This window comes from Balaenoptera acutorostrata, chromosome 2 (assembly GCF_949987535.1).
Source record: "Balaenoptera acutorostrata chromosome 2, mBalAcu1.1, whole genome shotgun sequence".
Taxonomy (NCBI): Eukaryota; Metazoa; Chordata; class Mammalia; order Artiodactyla; family Balaenopteridae; genus Balaenoptera; species Balaenoptera acutorostrata.
This window is the reverse complement of record NC_080065.1, coordinates 102493228-102515242: the sequence shown is the minus strand read 5'-3', so window position 1 is coordinate 102515242 and position 22015 is coordinate 102493228. Positions and strand designations below refer to the sequence as shown.

The 22015-nt window shown below is 40.6% G+C and overlaps 1 long non-coding RNA gene across 2 annotated transcripts in view; it reads right to left on the bottom strand.

Annotated features, from left to right (window-relative positions):
• Positions 1–22015, bottom strand: part of LOC103009456 (uncharacterized) — a 64405-nt gene that overhangs the window by 4065 nt on the left and 38325 nt on the right. The window contains exons 4-5 of one of the 2 annotated variants that reach the window (XR_009006772.1): positions 7339–7497; positions 5247–5442 (exon numbers count right to left, since the gene is read on the bottom strand). This is a non-coding gene — a long non-coding RNA (uncharacterized LOC103009456). The remainder of the gene's footprint in view (positions 1–5246; positions 5443–7338; positions 7498–22015) is intronic. The other variant, XR_009006773.1, reaches the window with a different exon arrangement.

The window sequence follows — 22015 nt, the reverse complement described above, 5'->3', positions numbered from 1 at the left end:
GAAACATTGAAGACCAAATATCTATTTCCTATTATATCACACAACTGCCTTCAATTTCTACAGCACTGCCTTCAAGAGGTTGCCCAGTCCATATTTCAGTATTTCCAATGATAGGAAACAATTCCCCTCAAAGCAGCTTTGACATTTATGTATAGAACACTTAAACTTTAATTTAGGAAAAAGAAGGATCTTCCATATCCATGGGGCTTTCCCTATGCATCCCAGTGATACTCTTTGAAGACCGTATCAATCAAGAATAAGCTTGACATTTTATTGTCACAAATAATTCCTCCAAATCTCAGGGGTTTAAAACAACAAAGGTTCATTTCCCGCTCCTTGTGCATGGGCTGCACATGGGCTGGCTAGGCGTTCTGCTCTCCGCTCTCCTCATTCCTGCCCCCAGCTTGACGAAGCCACCTCTCTCAGTCATCTTTGTAGAGAGAAAGAGTTCTGGAGCCTCACACTGCCAGTGTGAGTTCTGGCCCAAAAGTAACACACATCACTTCCACCCAAAATTGTTGACCACCATCTTCTTTTTAGGGAAACCACTGCCCAAAACCGCCTGCCCTGACCAGGCCCGATAGTAACCACTTGCACGAGTTATCTTACAACAGGAGGTCCTGGTAAGGAACGCGGAACTAACAAACTACCACCAACCGGAAGAATTCAGGAAAGGTCAAAAGGAGAGAGGAGACTCCAGTCCATATGTCCTACCAACCTCCCAGAATCCTTCTCGCTGGAACCTATCTTAGCTGAACAATGTGTGCACCACCAGAAAGGATCCTGAGGCAGAATGATCGGCCAGAGACAACCCGGAAACTAACCCCATTACCATAAAACCTGAGACTGTGAGCCACATGGCAGAGCAGTTCTCCTGGGTTCCCTTACCCTGCTGCTCTCCGCCCGGACACCCCTTCCTAATAAAGTCTCTTGCATTGTCAGCACGTGTGTCTCCTCAGAAAATTCATTTCTGAGTGGTAGACAAGAGCCCACTCTTGGGCCCTGGAAGAGGTCCCTCTTCCTGCAACATTATCATGTGTCTCTCCATTTTCTAGACTCCTTAGGCAAAAATCATTGTGAACAATACTACTGAAGAGTACAGAAACCATACAGAAAAATTCTAATCCCTCCCTGTTAAATATGACACTTGACAAAACCATCAAGCTATGCATTCACAAAACTGGGTCTAGAACTCAGATCACTTAGGTCATGATTCAGAACCTTTTCCCACTATGCTATGTTAGGACTTTTATACCAAGACAATGTAGTTGGGTTAATAATGCCTTTACTTCATTTTTTTTTCCATAAATTGATTCAGTAGGGAGGCTTTGGAAGCCCCTAAAACACTTGCCTTAAACTGAAAAGCAACTGGAAAATAATCCCACTGCCTTTTGAAATGTTTGACCTAGTAAAGATTAGATGTCTGGGAGGCTTTTATGTTCTGAATATAGGGAATAAAAAGGAAACAATCTTCCTAAGACGTTAAGAAACAGGCGGAAAAACTCTTGACTCCCACTTTGCTATTTTGATTAGCTTGTTGACACTTCAGTTCTTTGAGTAATAGCAGTGGCAACAGCTAGAGTTTAGCCAAGATAAAAGTATATATAATAGTGTGGCAGCCCCTGCAGAACCACATACCACTGTAAATGCTTTAGCTCAATCCTATTTGTTCATAGGTCTGTGCAAAGTAACAAATGGTTCTGAAACACTTATTCCAAATAGCTTCCTTATTATTACTTTAAAGATAACTTGGCTGCCAAATACTTGCTCCCTGGTGAAAAAGAATGCATATATGGGAGGAGGATTTATGTATCAAGATATGCTGCTTATTTTGCTCCTGCTGATACAATGCACATCTAATGAATTAGAGATAATCTTCCTCTCTTCCCCAAATTGTAGACAAATGAGTATGTCGTTCCTCCCTCCCTTCAATTCATCCTGGTCATAGTTATTTTCTTTAAGAATATTATTCCCCTGCTCAAATCTTAAATGGCTTCCCAATGCGAGAAGAATAAAACCTAAAATATTCAACCGAACATTCAAAGCCCTAGGATTGAAGACCCTGCTGAGTTTTCCAGACTAAGTATAACACTCACCTTCTCGCCTCCACTCAACTAGGCCAGACTTCCCTCCCTCCATCAGAGGACAGGCGCTTACTCAAGTCATTTCTTTCAAAAGTATAATTTTTCAAAGTTCAATTAAAATCCCACTTTCGGGGCTTCCCTGGTGGCGCAGTGGTTGAGAATCCGCCTGCCAATGCAGGGGACACGGGTTCGAGCCCTGGTCTGGGAGGATCCCACATGCCACGGAGCAACTAGGCCCGTGAGCCACAATTACTGAGCCTGCGCATCTGGAGCCTGTGCTCCGCAACAAGAGAGGCCACGATAGTGAGAGGCCCGCGCACCGCGATGAAGAGTGACCCCCGCTTGCCACAACTAGAGAAAGCCCTCGCACAGAAACGAAGACCCAACACAGCCATAAATAAATAAATAAATAAATAAATATTAAAAAAAAAAAAAATCCCACTTTCTACAGGAAGCCCTTCCAGATATCCCAGTGAGAATGGACCCAGCATTTTCCCAGCATGCTAGTTGTACCTCTGTGATAACTCTTTTCCCATTCTCCACTCGGGCAGACTCTTCATGAATGTGTCTGATTTCCCCCACAACATAGAGTAGGATCCCTTGTAAAGTAGAGGCCAAGATTCCTTATCTCTGGATTTTCCACATCTCCTTGCACTGAGTATGATCCCTAGCAGGACTCTGTGGGGCTCCTGGGCACAAAAGCCTATATCGGTGTCCCCCATTTCTTGATTACAGGAAATAGGCTTCATTCAGCCTCCATGACCTTCCCTGAGTTCCAACGAGAAGGTTCAAATAGTTGCTGATTAGGGAAGGGAGGGGATGCAGACAAGGGAGGAATAGTCAAAAGAAACAATACTGCAGCCTTGGGGCAGGGTCCTGGTTCCCCCTCAAGGGATACACATAACAATATCTTTGAGCTGTTTTGCAGATACTGAAAGCCCCACCAGAGGGGAGAAGTTAACTGCTACCCACAAACACACAAACCCCAGAACCAGTTGGAACCGTAAGGTTGATGATGCTGACTCCCACTTACCTCACCACCAACCAATCAGAGGAATGTCCATGAGCTGATCACGCCCTCCTCTTTGACCGATTACTATAAAACTCCTCACAACCCTCTCCGGGTCAGGGACACAGAGTTTTGAGGGCAATTGCCTGCTCTAGCCCCCTTTGCCTGGCAAAGCAATAAAGCTATTCTTTTCTACTTCACCCAAAACTCTGTCTTGAGATTTAATTCGGTGTTAGGGTACAGATGCCGGATTCGGCTTCAAGTATGAGCTCCCCTACTTGCTCCCCTATCCCGCAAAAAAACAAAAGCTTAAATAAATTGCCAAAGTACTCGATCTTCTTCCTCCCTAGGCCAAACAATGTCCTGACCAGTGGCCTCTCTTCTTTTTCCCCACACCAGCATAGAAATGCCATCTCTGCATTTATGCTTGCCTGTCACCATGTTCATGTGACTGAACAAAAGTGACAGCCCTGTTCATCCCATGTCCTGTGTAATCCACCCAACTCCCTTCATCTCCATCTAAAACTGTTTTTTACACTGCCTAAAATTTAACCATAGAGAAGCAGTACTTTGAATATTTACCCTTCAAAGATTTTTATTAAAATACAAGGAACCTCATGAGAAGTGGTGCCTTAATTTAAACCATCATCAGCCATTGTTTTAGCAAGGACTAGGGGAAAACAGGCTGAGGATTGGGCCATTTTTGAATGGGATTGGAAATGTAGAGACAGGAAAAAGAAGAAATGGTATCTGGTCAGGAGGTAGATGTTGGGGAGGTGGTGAAAAAGTACCAAAAATAAATATTCAACTTCCTCATAAATTTGCAACAGACGAAATCTTCCTGAGCTGGTGTCCCTGTGTGAAGCAATGTATTAAGGACATAAGACATACAGATCCACTGCAAATTAAGAATGTTAATAAACTGAGCTGAGACTCAGAGAGTTCAAATAACTAGGGTTGAGAAGAATATTCGAAGTTTATTTTTAAAGGAGCCCAGAGATTGAGGTAAAACCCACAACTGTAAAGAACACCTTTCCATCAGGGACTTAGCTTCTACGTATGAATTGTAAGTAAAGCAAGCAGCCTTAGAAAGCAGAATCAGATGATTACTGGTGCCTAGGAAAACCTCTGGCCTAAAGAAGTAATCTGAAGTTAGCCCCATCTTCCTCTAAACCCATTTGGTAGGGTTTTGAAAATCTCCTGCATGAACCTAATACACTTGACATGAATTCATGGAAGTAAATGAGGTTAACAGGATCTGACCGACATCTTAGTGTCTCTTCCAAAGGATGGGCAGTGTATCCATCATGAGGAAGGGAATATGAAATGCTCACAAATCCCATGATTAAAATGCCTCTTGGTCTATAAATCATGTTTCCCTGCTGTTCATAGCTCTGAAAAGGATTAGAGAGAAACCGACTCCTGGGTGTGACAACTGGGGTCACTGAAGATTAGATGTTGCCATGAGCTCACAGAGTCTGCCCTGCAGAAAGCAGTAAAATGATCAAACCCCCACTCCTTCTGCTGGAATATTTACTGTTGACACAAGAGTTCAGCTGTAGACTATGAGCAAAAACCTTCTGTCAATCACTTTCAGTCCTGAATTGGATAAAAAGAGCTAGAGATCTTGCAAAACAGTTGAAGATTGCTACCTGACAGGGAGCTGGGAGTAGTGCAACTAGCATATAGGTAATTTTTAAGGCTACTTTTAAGTGTGAAGCCCGTTGACTGGTTCTCCATCTCTTGGGTGCCCCGAAATTTCCATCTCACTGAAATTTTGGAAAAGAATTCAGGTTCTGTCTTTCCCCTGAGAGGGGAGGCAGCCACAAGCTTTACAAACCTACAGTTTGTACATACAGCAAAGTTAGATTCGCTTACTATTGGAGCCTGACAATACTTGATACCTGATAAAAATCATTGTCAAATAACATTTATAAGAACCCAATTGCATGAGATGGGGTACTATGTTGAGGATCACAGTTACAGCAAAGGCCTCCAGGTGCCCAGAGTTTAAGGCAAGCAAATGAGTACATAGGAAAGGCAAAATTTTTAAATGGCAGACCAAATTTGAATGGACCAAGTAACTGCTTTGCCATTGTACATTCTTCCTATTCCCCGTCACCCATCCATCTATCCATCTCCCCAAAACATACCCCAACCCTAGTGACAAAGGTGGAGGCAAAGCCCGGAAGGACAGTCCACAGGTACTGAGATGCTCAGGGTTGGGAAGGACTTTGATGCTTGTGAAATCCAATCCGTGGTACCTTTGAATTTCCTCTGCCATGGCTCCACCAAGTAATTACTTGGCACATGTCCTAGGACCTTCAGGGACTGGGAATCCACCACTTTCTAAAACAACAAAAAAAATCTCAACATGTTTAGGCAGATAAAACATATTTAGGCAGATATAACAAAAAATTCTTCCTTGTAAGGACAAATCCACTTCCCCAGAGCCTGTTGCTTCCGGTTGCATCTTTTAGGGCCACAGAGAAAAAAAAATCAACATTCCTCTTCCATAAGACAATCCTTCTAATGTTTGAAGACTGTTATCTCAGCCCTTCAAGCCTTTTCTTCAGCTGCACAGCCCTATTTCCCCAAACGTCCAGATTTCATTTCCCCACTGTGATCCAAACTTTCTCCTGCATGTGTCCTAGTTGCTTTATATTTATCTTAGTCTACATTCCCCAGAACTTAACACAGTATTCCAGCTAAGGTCTGACCAAGGCGAAGTAGAGTGGGGTTCTTACCTCCCCCACCAGAGATACTACTCTTAAGACTGGCTTTTTGGTAGCCGCATCCAACTGCTAACTGCTACGGGGCTGATACAGCCACTTTAAAGTAGCCAAGTCATACTTCAAAACCACTATTTCTTACCAAGTAATGTAGCTGTCTGGGTTATCCAGACCTCTTCTATCCCTCAACCAAAGACCATCCATAAGCCTCACCCCACCAACATAAAAGCACAAGAAATGGGTAAAGTTTTCTGTTTTGTACATTCCTTTGAAAAAGCTGAAAATTATTTGATTTGCCCAAGACTCCTCAAAATACCCCAGGTCAAAAATTGTCATCTCAAAACGTTACACAACTTGGTGAGCTAATTTCGTGAATCTTTAAATCCCATGAAGGATACCTAATACGTTAAACCATTAAATGGATCCTGCCTAATTAACAGTAAATCCTAGGGCAAAGAGTGCAGGTCTGTCATTAGAGCCACCTGAGTCTGAATCAGCCATATTCATAAAGTGCTGTTGGCCCAGGACAACTTATTCTGAGTCTTGCTTTCCTCACCTAGAAATGGGGCTAATACACCCATCTTGCCATGTCCTTGTATAAAGTACTTGACACAATGCCTGGTCTGTGGCAGATGGGCAGTACATGGTATGTTTCCCCTCGCAGCACAGATTATTACAGCTTACACCCCATTTCCCTTAGTAGATACCTAGCTCTTAGAGAAAGGGCCTGGGACTTGCTTGTCTTCACATCCCCCAGACCCTCAACACCAGCGTAAGTAGACACACATTCCTCTTGAATAGAAATGTGAGCATTTGGCTTTAAATTCAGTTGTATATCACATAGAAATAATTACATTTCTGCTCTGGCCTCTCAGTTTCAAAGGGATATTTTTTAATTCCCAGGGAATAGCTAAGATTACCTATTATAAAAAAGCAAAAAGATAGACTCTACTCAAGTCTCGGGCAATCGTGTTCAAATGGTGCTCTAAGTCTCGGAAAACAGGTTGACGTTGACATTTCTAATATTCTTAATGTTGACCCGATTTTAAGCTCTATTTCTCTCCTCAAGTAACCGCGTTTCAAGACACAGCCAGAAACAGGAGGGGCAAGACGAGGCTCTGATAGGGAAAGCCAAACTCTGATATATCCAATTTCTGACCTATGGCTCAGTCAGCTCAAGGAAAGTTTTGTGGGTCCCCAGTGTCTTCCCAGGGCAACAGACACTCCCACACGGCCTCAACCAGGCTGAGGTAATTGTTACTGTTATGGCTTTAATGATGGGAGTGGGAGAAGATGAGAATTCTGAAAGAGATTTATTTACTGCAAAGCATCCCAAATATCTCATTAATCTGCTTTTCATTTGGCAAACTCTTCCTTCATTAAAAGTGCCATGCTCTGCTCTGCGGTTTATGACAAAGCAAAAACGTCTCTGGGAGGAAAAGCAGCAAAATGGAAAGAATGTGGGCTCTGGAACAAATTAGATGTGAGTTTGATTTCCAAGTGTGCTACTTACTTGTTCTGTGACTGTGGGCAGTTTTCCTTAGCCTGTTAGAACCCCATCTTCCTCATCTGTCAAGAGAAGATGATTGTCCTGTCCTGGTTTATGAATATTGAGGTCAGCCTTAGGCCCTAGGGCACTATGTTTGTTTCTCCTTTAAGGTTCAGTGGTCACCTACAAAAGGAAGATCATAATAATACCAACTTCATACACTTCATGATGAGGATTTAAATGGGTGAATGTATGTAAACTAATTAGAACAGAGTCTGGCACAGAGGAAGTGCTATATAAGTGTGTGTTACCATCATCATTAAGGATTAAATGACACACATAAAGGACGCTTTGAATGGTGACTTGCACCTGTTACATACGAGGTGCTCAATAAATGTAGGGGAAAACATCTCCCCTCCCAACTAGAGACTTTTCCTTGGGGTCTGAAGAAACTCCTTGGGTGGGAGGAGCTTTTCAAAATTATATACTCAGAACTTTAGAGAAGGAGGGATCACGTAGATAAAACCTGTTTACAAAGAAACAGACCCACAGAGGCAGAGGGGGAGAGCAGGGATGAGAGGTAGAGAAGGGAGCTTCCCTGGTAAGGTGGCACAGTTATCAGAAAAGAAAATTCCAGGTCTCCTGATACCCAGATGACTACATTCTTTTCCCCAGGTCATGCTGCCTTTTAAGTGTTGTCTTGATTGAGAAACACCTTCCTACAAACAGAGTTCAAATTGTCAGGTGACCTCTGATCCTCTTTGAGGTTCTAATAAAGTGAGAATAAAGAAAAGACGAGGACTCAGGATGGTTTAGGAAGATGCTGGGAATGTAAAGGGAGAGAATGTCTCCCCCCAAAAATCCCAATTCAGAGCAGGGACTATTACCTCACTCTGGACAGTAAAATAGGGGCAGTGCACCTAGATACTTGCCACCCACAAATCCAAATCCAGGAAGCTCTGCCTCCCTTGGTTAATTTTAAACGCTGCTTTTATATCGCAGTTTAGATTTGTTTTGTTTTGTATGTACAGTATCAGTGAGCTCTAGATTCCTTATTCCTTAGCTCTAGGAATGAGAGCCCTTTCCAGCTGATTTGGTGTCACTCACCACTGAGGGACGTAGAATATTCCCCTTCTGATTGGAAATACTCACTTTATTTCAGTGGATCTCCTTCATTTCTTTCCCTTCAATCAGGGAGATAGATCTCACCTAGGGCGTTCTCCCTTTCAAAGCAGTTTTCACTTCAATAACTAAGATTTAAAAAATTTTTTCAAGTAACCAAAGAAACAGAAGCCAAGAGTACAAGAAAGAGAGCACAGAAAAATAGAAGGCGAAAAAAATCAGCCCCAGGGTGAACACAAATATTGATATTTGGGGTCCCCTAAGCTTGAGTCTAGGCTCTATTTTGTGCTGAAATTCTGGGCTCCTCTGGCAGCTAATAGGTATTAGTGTTTGCCAGAAAACACTAATAAGTATTTTCATGAGGAACCAAGGGGAGGACAAGGTGATGGTCTTAATATAGTTTTAATGTTCCCCCACTCTGTCCATGGCCTACCTACCCTCATGGACTCAGTGCTAAAAAGAGAAGGCTGTCCATCTAAAAATAAAGAGAAGGCATACTAACAGTGCTGCCCTGCTATGAAATCCACGCACATCCCAAAAGGGAGAAGACTGCATGTCCCGCTTCTGCCTGGCTCACATCAAGAACTCCAAGAAAGAAATCAGAGGCAGAGGCAAGAACGGTACCCGGGAAGGCTGCCAACTGAGAGCAAAATCTGTGTCCCCTATGAGGGCAACCAGCCTACCACCACGGGGGCTGAAGCAGGGGAGGAAGGAAACGCATCATGGAACCCACAGGAGGCGGGCAGAACTGGAGCACATGTAGGAGACAACCCCTGGGACTCCGCTGGGGCTGGGTGGGGAGGACATGGAGATTTGTAATAGCCAAAGAGATAAAAAGCTAAAAATATGGGTTATTACCATTGCTGTGACCCCTTTTAAAACTCCAGGCTAGCGTGGCCTGAGAAAATGGGTTGACATTGGTAATATCACCTCCTTCTGTTATTTCTCTACAATTTAATCTGCACACAGTGTTGTAATGAGGATCCCTAGTGGGCTGTATTCATCCAGACTAAATCTCTTCTGACGCAGGTGTTCCCAGTAAAAGAAATACGATTCTTGATTCTTAGAATTTAATTATGTGCTGCTCTTTGTATATTAAAGTAATTCAAACTACTGTACCACTGGGATATATGATTTGTACTACTTTTCTTGTAAGTGGGATGGGCTGGTAAAGAATCATGCATTTTCTCACGAAGGTTCCCTTGCAACTAATCACACACGTTTGAGAAATAGAAGGTCAGGACTAGAGGCACCGTGTGTGTCCATGAGACAATTTCTCTGCAAAGAAGCAATATAATATGAAGAACGGTTAAATCAATTAAACAAGGAGACCATTTGACTGAGGTGGCTCTAATACATTAGCAGCCTACATAAGCCAACCAAAACCTAAGTCTGTAATGCCTCAAGGTTAAGAAAGTGAAACCTAAGGACAACCAATCGCAGACAGCCAACTCAGCTTTTCCAAATAATGCAACTGCTTCAGCCAATCGGATAATTCCCTCGCTTTGCTTCCCCTGCATCTTCTCTACAAAAGTCTTTCTCCCAGCTCCTGTATGGGGAGCATCTTAACCATCTCCCATCTGGTGCTGCTTGATTCAAATCAATTTTTGCTGAAATAAACTCTTAAAATTTGAATATGCCTCAGTTTATCTTTTAACAGAACTAAGCAACACTAGTCCAGAAGATACACCAAAAAGCATTATTATTAGCTAAAGCCTAGCCTTAACCAGTCTGGGTCTCAGTTTCCTCATGAGTTAAAAAAAAAATTTGCAGTTAAAAAGATTTCATATGCCTCCCCTTGGAGTTCTTGTGAGGGCCAAAAGAGAGTATTTGAAACATCTTCTAACCTGTAAATTACTATAAACATAAGGGGACACCTAGTCCACTGGAGTAATGGAACTTTGTTTTCAGGTAAGTTAAAATACCTGCTTCCCTAATTATTAAATTTACAATTTAATAATTTATAAAATGTATCACTCCAGCTCCTAACTCTTATGTGATGACATGAAGTACAAAGGCAAAGAAAAAGACCAAATCCCCTTCAATCACAGTATCTGGGCAGTTCTGGCTCATATTAGAAACCTCTGTATGATGTTACATTCTAACATCCGCTATTAAGCTCTCCTTCAGAGAGAAAAGAAAATATGTGCCAATGTTAAGTTACTCTTGCCATTGTGGTCTTAAATGAATGTGGGCGTCTTAAGGCACTTGATACAAATCAACATGCCACCAACCTAGTGAAAGGTGGCCCCACACACCAGAAGTACGACTAGAGAGAAGCATCCATCCCATGAAAGAAACTAGTGACTTTTAGTGAACAGAATAAGGAAGAAATTAAATTGGAGTGTGTGGGTGGTGACAGCAGAAGAAGTGGGTCATCCTTTTAAACCTCATTTCCTCCGAAGTTTTATGTTAATAGAGGCCCAACCACCAAAAAGTGAGTTTCCATATTGCCTAGGGAAAACGATGTCAACGTAATTTGAATATTTTTCAAACAACTTTCCTTAATACCCTATGCAACTGAGAAATCCCACAGGCCTGTAAATCTTAACAAAGCCATTGTTTCCAGCTCTAAACCCTGCCTTTGGGTTTGGCTTTCTCCCTTTCTTTATGGATGAATAACATTTTCAATCAAGTTGTTTTTCTTCTTACTCTGGGAACCAAGCTCATTTTGCATAAACATAACCCTCTCTGGCATAAAGCCAGAGATTTTCCGGCTCTCTGGCTTTACCTTCCCTTTCTCATCACTACTAGAACACGAGAGTCACACTCCAGGAATCTCAGGGGGTGCAGGAGAGACGCTGTGCAGTGGGATGCAAGCTGCTTCTGAAATCTTAAGAGCAGGGTCACCTCAGAGAAGATGCTTCACGCCCAAGTCAGGTTCTCAGCTGTAAACCATGTATAATAGTGACACTACTAAGAATCAGATAAGACTTCACTTAATGACTGCTCCTCTATGAATGCTCTCCTGTCCACTTTCCCCCTCCCTTAATGAGAATGGCCCACTCGCCACCTTTGCCTCCACCACTGAGGTGTACACAAGCTTCGATCACGTTTCCGTCATTTACTTGCTTTTTTTTTTTTTTTTGGCCGTGCGCCTTGTGGGGATCTTAGTTCCCCGACCAGGGATGGAACCTGGGCCCCCTGCGGTGGAAGCACGGAGTCCTAACCACTGGACCAGCAGGGAATTCCCTCATTTATTTGTCTATATTTCTGTCTACCCTCACCAGACTGAAGACTTTTACAGGGCAGTACCTTTGTCTTATTTATTTTAGAAATCCCCAAACCATGCTTGCCAATGTTTGTTATGTAATAAGCTCTAAAGAAATGTCTGTTGAAGGATTGATTTGTTAATTGACTGACTAGTTGATTGATTGAATGAATGCCACAGATGAAAGCACCTTAGAAACCTCCTATCGCTAGACAAATGTAAGTCATTATTACGTGGGATTCCATAAATTAGCTTTGAACTTGAGGTAATTAGGCAATTGCTCAAAGTCAAGAGGTAATGGACCTTTTAAATGTTCTTATTTCATATCATCCTTTGTTTCTGTTTATTTATTTAATCCAGACAGCTGCCAAGAATTTACACATCTTAAGGTAATAACACACTAAAAAAAAGAAAAAAAAAACAGTCCCTGCCACAGAAATACTGAGAAATATTCTGCTGGTTAAATTAGAACTGACTCTTAGAGACACAATGATGAAATTACAGACTTTAAGTTCTTCCTGGAGTACAAACTGGTGTCCTGGGGAGACCATTAATGCTAATGCCAACACAGAACAATGAGGGGACTGTCCTCAGATGCCCATTTTGTTTTTACCAGTTGCTCTCGCTATGAGAGTACTTATAGGAAGTAGCTGGGTGTTTGGGGTTTTTTTTTTTTCACTATTCATTTCATAAATACTGGACACTAGCTGTGTGTTGGCTAAATATAAGAGATGCAAACAAGGATTTCAAGGTGGCGTGTGGGTTGCATGAAATGGTCTTGACAAGATTAACATATACCATAACCAAGGCAGAATGAAATGTCATAAGACAAACAGAAATACAAAACTCCCCAGTGCAGTAACAGGCCCCTGGAGAAGATCAGAAAAGACTCCATGGAGGAGGTGGTAACTGTGATAAAACTTAAGCTTTGGACAATATGTCAATCCACATAGACAGGGAGAACAGCATGGTGGGACTGCGGAGGAGTCGGGATTCCAAGGAGGAATGATGCTGTACAGAAACTCCAGAAGGGAGGGCCAGCTCCCATGGCTGTTTTTAGTCTTCATTTCCAGAAGTTTCCATTCCATCTGCTCCTGGTATGCTAATTTGACTCTGGTAATAACCAATTTGGCATTAGTGTATTTAATGTAAAATAACACTGATATCATTACTGTAAATCTCTCTCTCTTTTCACAGCAGCCATAAATATTATCTTGAAGCAAAAGATCAAATACTACATTTATATAATATCCCTAGAGAGATTATTCAAAATTGAAGTACATTTTGAGTATATTGTAATTACATTTTCTTTAATTTTCCTTGGAATTCAAAACAAATACTTCTCAGCGTTTTCTGAAAATGATCTGTGCTTAACATGGAAAAACCTTTTAATTACCATAGCATAACCTCTTGCCAACTTCTACATCATTTCATCCTTGCCAGATTCTGATTCTAGCATTAGAATTAGCTTCTCTGGAATATTTTTACGAGCTGGGAATGGACATGTTTAACTGTATAACATTTCTTAACTTCATCAAATTCTAGAACAGCCCCTTCAATCTGTGATAGAAATAATCAGTTTAATGGTATGTCTCTCAAACTAATGTTCTGAAGGACATTAACAGGTGTTTCATTAAAAAATGAGAAATGTTAATGGAACAAAGTTAAGTAAAGATTTCCACACTTATGTGTGGAATCTAAAACATGCAACAAACTGTGAATAAAACAAAAAGCAGGCAGACTAGCAGATGTAGAGAACAGACTGGTGGTTGCCAGTGGGGAGAGTGAGGGGGAGGGGCATTATAGGGGTAGGGGATTAAATATGGGATTATTATGGGATTATATGAAATCTTGTGTATGAAACTTTTGAAAATTGTAAAGCATAGTAGAATTTAAAGAATCTTTCAGTCAATAAAAATAATAGTTAAAATTTTTTCAATTTTAAAAAATACTCACTTAGATTTGAATAGGGCAGATTACCTGAATATATATTTGGACTGCTCATAGAGTAGGTGATTCAATACCTGACAAAATAAAGGGTATACCTTTTCCAACTAGACACCTCGGGAGTCTGTAATTTTACTCCAACAATATCGCCTTTATTCAAAATATTTCTGAACACCTCTTTTAAATTTCCCTTTAGTTTATGACATAGACTCAGTGGTGACAACTTTTCATCATTTATGGGTAGATTTGATTTGGAGAATAGACAAAGACATTCAGAGCCAGATCTGGAAAATAAGGTAAATGGTCTTTTGATCAACTGGAATCTTCCTATGAAGTAATGACACCAACCTTCTTGTGTAACTTATGAAGTGGTTCTGAAACCAGTAAGATAGGAAGAATTCCAAAGTGTTTTAAATAATGGTAGCATCATTAGAAAAGATATCTTTCTCCAAAAAGAATGTGACAAACTCTTTGTTATGAACATTTAGATATGGTTGTTCAAAATAGTTCTCAATCCCTTTTTTCACGTTTTGTTCAAAAGTAACCTGTCAACTTAAGGCAAATTCCTAAAGATACCTACCTACCTACCAAATGGGTTATTTCCCTTTCAAGTATTGTTTGAAAGGAGAAATGAGACTTAATTTGTCAGCTCTGGCTCCCTCCCCTTTACAGGGTAGAAAAAACCTGAGAGGAGAAAAAGACAAGACAAGATTGCGGGTTGGGATATGGGAGGTAGTCAGCAGATATTATCAATGGCCTGGAGGTCAATCAGATTCACAAGGCAAAAGGATTGTTTCAGAATCTCCCAATACCTCTCAAAGCAACCAGGCAAACCTCTGATGGATTCCAGTCATAATAGTTACATTACATGAATTTTAAATAACCTTAAAGCTACGGTCCTTTTGGCCCTGAGCAATACAGCAATGGGCATTTAAGACACCTGGCTTCCAACACCCATCCTGCCCCTGCTGGTGGGGCCTTAGCACCTGTTTTGCTCATTAATGAATCCCAAGCATTTACAATATATACTCGTAGGTGCTCAATAAATACTTCAAGTAAGAAGGCTTACTCTCACTAGGCCTCAGTTTCCTTACGTGTTACAGAAGGACACTAGCTTAGACCAAGGGATTCCTATCATAACCATGAACTGACTAATGGAGACTCATCATCTTTCTTTCCTCTGCTTTCCAGTGGCAAAAACCTTTCCCCAAACTATACCAAAGAGCCAATGGTCAGCCGTCTCTTCCTCACGCCTGACTACCATCTATGTTATCAACAGACATTTTGCTTTCATAAACTCAAGATTTTCCAGAAATGAGGAGGTGTAGCTAAGATGATGGAGTAGGAAGAGGTGAGCTCACCCTGAGCTCACTTCCTCCCATGGGCACACCAATACTACGACTATTTACAGAGACGCTATTGATGAGAATGACCTGAAGACTAGCAGAAAAGATTTCCCAACTAAAAATATAAAGAATCACAATGAGGACTTCCCTGGTGGTGCAGTGGTTAAGAATCCGCCTGCCAATGCAGGGGACACAGGTTCGATCCCTGGTCCGGGAAGATCCCACATGCGGCAGAGCAACTAAGCCCGTGAGCCACAACTACTGAGACTGTGCTCTACAGCCTGTGAGCCACAACTACTGAAGCCCACATGCCACAACTACTGAAGCCCGTGTGCCTAGAGCCTGTGCTCTGCAACAAGAGAAGCCACCGCAATGAGAAGCCCGCGCACCACAACAAAGAGTAGCCCCCACTCACTGCAAGTAGAGAAAGCCCGCACGCAGCAATGAAGACCCAATGCAGCCAAAAATAAATAAGTTAAAAAAAAAAATCACAATGAGATGGGTAGGAGGAGTGGAGATGTAGTAAACTCAGGAGCCATACCCCTGGGGTAAGTGACCCACAACTGGAAGGATAACCACAACTACAGAGGTTCTCTCCAAGGAGCAAGAGTTCCAAACCCCACATGGGGCTCCCCAGCCAGGGGTTCCTGCACTGGGAAGATGAGCTCCCAGAACACCTGGCTTTGCAGGCCAGCAGAACTTGTATATGGGAGAGCCAGAGGGCTCTGGTAAATAGCTTAAAGGGCACATGCAAAATTTCACATACTCTAAATCCCTGTGCAGAAGCAGTCATTTGAAAGGAATTTGGGTCAGACCCACTTGCTGATCTTGGAGAGCCTCCCAAAGAGGCAAGAGGCTAGTGGGACTCCCCCTGGGGACATAAACACTGGTGGCAGCCATTTTGGGGAGCTCATTCCACCATGAGGACACTGGTACTGGTAAGCACCACTTTGGAGTCCTCCTGCTAGCTTATTAGCACCAGGGGCTTACCGGCCCACCCAGTGCCAGTGGGCTGGCACCAGCCCCGACCCTCCTCGGCCCCACAGCCAGCCTACAAGGGACCCAGCCCTGACCATCAGAGAGCCAACACTGGCCCCAGGACCCACAAGGCCACACAGCCAGCCATGCTGAGACCTATCCCCACCCACCAGCAGGTCAGCATCTGCTGCACAAGGTGAGCCTGGCAGCCAACCTGGCTGGGGGCGGGTGGTGGTCAAACCCCGTCTACTAGCACACCCACAATAGTCAGCCCCACCATAAAGAAGGGCCCACACAGCCCACATAAGGGTACCCCTAAAGCATATATCTCTGAAGACCAGAGGGGAACGTGCTGCTAGGCCCCATAGGATGTCTCTAATATGGCCACTTCTCCAAGATTGGGAAGCATAACCAATCTACTGAATACATAGAAATAAACAGAGAATTAGGCAAAATGAGGAGACAAAGAAATATATTCCAAATGAATAAACAAGACAAACATCAGAAAAAGAACTAAATGAAGTGGAGATAAGCAGTCTACCCAATAAAACGTTCAAGGTAATGATCATAAAGATGCTTCATGAACTCAGGTAAAGAATAGAGAAACACAGTGATAAATTTAACAAAAAGAAAATATGAAGAAGAACCAAACAGAGCTAAAGAACACAATAACTGAAATAAAAATACACTAGAAGGAATCAACAGTAGATCAGATGATACAGAGGAACAGCTCAGTGAATTGGAGGACAGAGTAGTGGAAATCACTGAAGGTGAACAGAAAAGAGACATTTTTAAATGAGGATACTTTAAGACACCTCTGGGACAACATCAAGAGTAGGAACATTCACATTATAAGGGTCCTAGAGGTAGGAGAGAGAAAGGAACAGAGACTTTATCTGAAGAAATAATAGCTGAAAACTTTCCTAAGCTGAGAGAAGGAAACAGACATCCAGTTCCAGGAAGCACAGGGAGTCCCAAACAGGATTAACCCAAAGAGGTCCACACCAAGATACACTGTAATTTAAATGGCAAAAATGGGGCTTCCCTGGTGGCGCAGTGGTTGAGAATCTGCCTGCCAATGCAGGGGACACGGGTTCGAGCCCTGGTCTGGGAAGATCCCACATGCCGCGGAGCAACTAGGCCCGTGAGCCACAACTACTGAGCCTGCGCATCTGGAGCCTGTGCTCTGCAGCAAGAGAGGCCGCGACAGTGAGAGGCCTGCGCACCGCAATGAAGAGTGGCCCCCGCTCGCCACAATTAGAGAAAGCCCTCGCACAGAAACGAAGACCCAACACAGCCAAAAATAAATAAATAAATAAATATTTAAAAAATGTGTTTTAAAAAAAAAAAAAAAAAAAAATAAATGGCAAAAATTAAAGATAAAGAGAGAGTCTTAAAAGCAGCAAGAGGAAAGCAGCTAGTTACACACAAGGGAACTCCCATAAGACTATCAGCTGACTTTTCAGCAGAAACTTTGCAGGCCAGAAGGGAGTGGCATGGTATATTAAAAGTGATGAGAGGAGGGAGTTCCTTGGCAGTTCAGTGGCTAGGACTCCATGCTCCCGCTGCCGAGAGCCTGGGTTCAATCCCTGGTCGGGGAACTAAGATCCCACAAGCCACACGTCGCAGCCAAAAAAAAAAAAAAAAAAATTATTAAAGAAAAAGTGATGAAGGAAAAATCACAACCAAGAAAACTCTACCTGTCAAAGCTGTCATTCGGATATAAAGGAAAGATAAAGAGTTTTACAGACAAGCAGAAGCTAAAAGAGCTCAGCACCACTAAACCCACCTTACAAGAAATGTCAAAGGGACTTCTCTAAGCAGAAAAGACCAGAATTAGAAATATAAAAATTATAAAAGGAAAAATTCCATTGGTAAAGGCAAACATACAGTAAAGGTAGGAGATCAATTACTTATAAAGCTAGTAGGAAGGCTGAAGACAAAAGTAGTAAAAATCATCTTTATCCACAATAAGTAATTAAGGGATACATAAAAAGATGTAAAATATGATGTCAAAAACATTAAGCATGCACAGGGCAACAGCGGGTGAGTAAAAATGCAGTGTTGTAAGAATGCATTCAACCTTAAGAGATCACCAACTTAAAATAAACACATATATATATGGTCACCACAAACAAAAACCTGTAACAGATACAAAAATAGATACAAAAATAGAGAAAAAGGAGTCCAAACACAATATAAAGGTAGCCATCAAATCACAAGGGAAGGCAGCAAAAGAAGAAAAAAAAAAGAACTACAAAAACAACCCCAAAACAATTAACAAAATGGCAAAAAGTACATACCTATCAATACTTACTTAAAATATAAATGGACTAGATGTTCTAGTCAAAAGACATAAGGTACCTGAATGGATTAAACAAAACAAGACCCGTATATATGCTGCCTACAAGGGACTCACTTCAGATCTAATGACACACAGAATAAAAGTGTGGGGATGGAAAAAGATATTACACGTAAATGGAAATTAAAAGAAAGCCAAAATACAATACTTAAATCTGACAAAATAGACTTTAAAATAAAGACTGTTAAAAATCCACAAACAATAAATGCTGAACAGGGTGTGGAGAGAAGGGAACCTGTTGGTGGGAATGTAAATTGGTGCAGCCACTATGGAGAACAGTTTGGAGGTTCCTTAAGAAACTAAAAAGAGAGCTACCATGTGATCCTGCAATCCCACTCCTGGGCATATACCTGGAGAAAAACATGGTTCAAAAGGATACAATGTTCATTGCAGTGCTGTTTACAATAGTCAAGACATGGAAGCAACCTAAATGTCCATCGACAGAAGAATGGATAAAAAAGATGTGGTACATATATACAATGGAATATTACTCAGCCATTAAAAAGAATAAAATAATGTCACTTGCAGCAACATGGATGGGCCTAGAGATTGTCATACTGAGTGAAGTAAGTCAGACAGAGAAAGAGAAATATCATATGATATTGCTTATACGTGAAATCTTAAAAAATGATACAAATGAACTTATTTACAAAACAGAAAGAGATTCACATACTTAGAGAATGAACTTATGGTTACCAGGGGGGGAAGAGTGGCAGGAGGGATAGTTAGGGAGTTTGGGATTGACATGTACACACTGCTATATTTAAAATGGATAACCAACAAGGACCTACTGTATAGCACAGGGAACTCTGCTTAATATTCTATAACAATCTAATTGGGAAAAGAATTTGAAAAAGAATAGATACATGTATATGTATAACTGAATCACTTTGCTGTACACCTGAAACTAACACAACATTGTTAATCAACTATACTCCAATATAAAATAAAAATTTTAAAAATAAAATTAAATAAATAAAATAAAGACTGTTACAAGAGACAAAGAAGGACACTACAAAATGATCATCGATCAATCCAAGAAGAAGATATAACAATTGTAAATATATATGCACCCAAAATAGGAGCGCCTCAATATATAAGGCAAATATTAGCAGACATAAAGGGAGAAATCAACAATAACACAATAATAGTAGGGGACTTTAACATCCCACATACATCAATGGACAGATCATCCAGACAGAAAAATCAATAAAGAAACACTCACTTTAAATGACACATTAGACCTCATGGAGTTAATAGATATCTATAGAACACTTCATGCAAAAGCAGGAGAATACACAATCTTTTCAAGTTCACGTGGAACATTCTCCAGGATAGATCACATGCTAGGCATAAAACAACTCTCAACAAGTTTAAGAATATTGAAATCATATCAAGCATCTTTTCTGACCACAATGCTATGAGACTAGAACTCAACTACAAAAAAAAACTACAAAAAAACACGAACATGTGGAGGCTAAGCAATAGGCTACTAAACAACCAATGGGTGACTGAAGAAATCAAAGAGGCAATCAAAAAATACCTGGAGGCAAATGAAAATGGAAACAATGATCCAAACTCTATGGGACACAACAAAAGCAGTTTAAAGAGGGAAGTTTATAGCAATATAAGCCTACCTCAGTAAACAAGAAAAATCTCAAATAAACAACCTAACTTTACCTAAAGGAATAAAAAAAGAAAAAAACAAAACCCAAAATTAATAGAAGGAAAAAGATCATAAAGCTCAGAGCAGAAATAAATGAAATATAGAGACTAAAAAACCAAAAGATCAATGAAACTAAGAGCTGCTTTGACAAGATGAACAAAATTGATAAATCTTTAGCTAGATTAACCAAGAAAAAAAGATAGGGCCCAAGTGACTAAAATCAGAAAGGAAAGAAAAGTTACAACAAACATCACCAAAATACAAAGGATCATAAGAGATTACTACAAACAATTATATGCTAAAAATATGAACACCCTAGAAGAAATGGATAAATTCCTAGAAACACACATTCCTCCAAGACTGAAGCAGGAAGAAATAAAAAATATGAACAGACCAATTACCAGGAATAAAATTGAATCAGTAATAAACAAACAAACAAAACTCCAAACAAAGAACAGTCCAGGAATAGACGGCTTCACAGGAGAATTCTACCAAACATTTAGAGAAGAGTTAATGCTTATCCTTCTCAAACTATTCCTCAAAATTGCAGAGGAAGGTACTCATTGTGAGGCCAGCATTACCCTGATACCAAAACGAGGTACCAAAGACACCACAAAAAAACAAAATTGCAAGCCAATATCACTGATGAACATATAAGCAAAAATCCTGAACAAAATATTAGCAAACCAAATTCAACAATACATTAAAAGGATCATCCACCATGATCAAGTGGGATTTATTCCAGGGATTCAAGGATGGATCCATATCCACAAATCAATAAGGTGAACACCACATTAACAAACTGAAGAACAAAAACTATATAATTATCTCAATAGATGTAGAAAAGGCTTTTGATAGAATTCAACATCCACTTAGGGTAAAAACTCTCCAGAAAGTAGGTAGAGAGGGAATATCCTCAATATAATAAAGGCCAAATATCACAAACCTACAGCCAACATCATACTCAACAGCGAAAAGCTAAAACCATTTCCTCTAAGATCAGGAACAAGACAAGGATGCCCACTCTCACCACTTTTATTCCGCATAGTATTGGAAGCACTAGCTACAGAAATCAGACAAGAAAAAGAAATAAAAGGAATCCAAATTGGAAAGAAAGAAGTAAAACTATCACTGTTTGCAGATGACATAATACTATATATAGAAGATCGTAAAGATGCCACCGAAAAAAATCAGAACTAATAAATAAATTCAGTAAAGTTGCAGGATACAAAATTAATATACAGAAATCTGTTGTGTTTCTATACACCAACAATGAACTATCAAAAAGAGAAATTAAGAAAACAATCCCATTTACAATTGCATCAAAAGAATAAATACATAGGAATAAATCTAACCAAAGAGGTAAAAGACTTGTACTTGGAAAACTGTAAGACATTGATGAAAGAAACTGAAGACAACACGAACAAATGGAAAAATATACCATGCTTATAGACTGGAAGAATGAACATTGTTAAACTGACCATACTCCCCAAGGCAATCTACAGATTCAATGCAATATCTATCAAAATACCAGTGATATTTTTCACAGAACTAGTACAAATAATTCTAAAGTTTGTATGCAAGCACAAAAGACCTTAAATAGCCAAAACAATCTTGAGAAAGAAGAACAAAACCGGAGGTATCATGCTCCCTTATTCCAAGCCATACTACAAAACTATAGTAATCAAAACAGTATAGTACTGCCACAAAAACAGACACATACATCAATGGAACTGAATGGAGAGTCCAGAAATGAACCTACATTTATATGAACAATTATTCTACAATAAAGAAGCCAAGAAAATATGATGGGAAAAGATAGCCTCTTAAATAAATGGTGTTGGAAAAGCTGGACAACTGCATGCAACAAGAATTAAACTGGACTACTCTCTCACACCATATACAAAAATAACCTCAAAATGGGTTAATGCCTTATGTGTAAGACCTGAAACCATAAAACTCCCAGAAGAAAACACAGACAATATGCTCTTTGACACTGATCTTATCAATAATTGTTTGGTTATGTCTCCAAAGGCAAGGGAAACAAAGACAAAAATAAATATAAAACA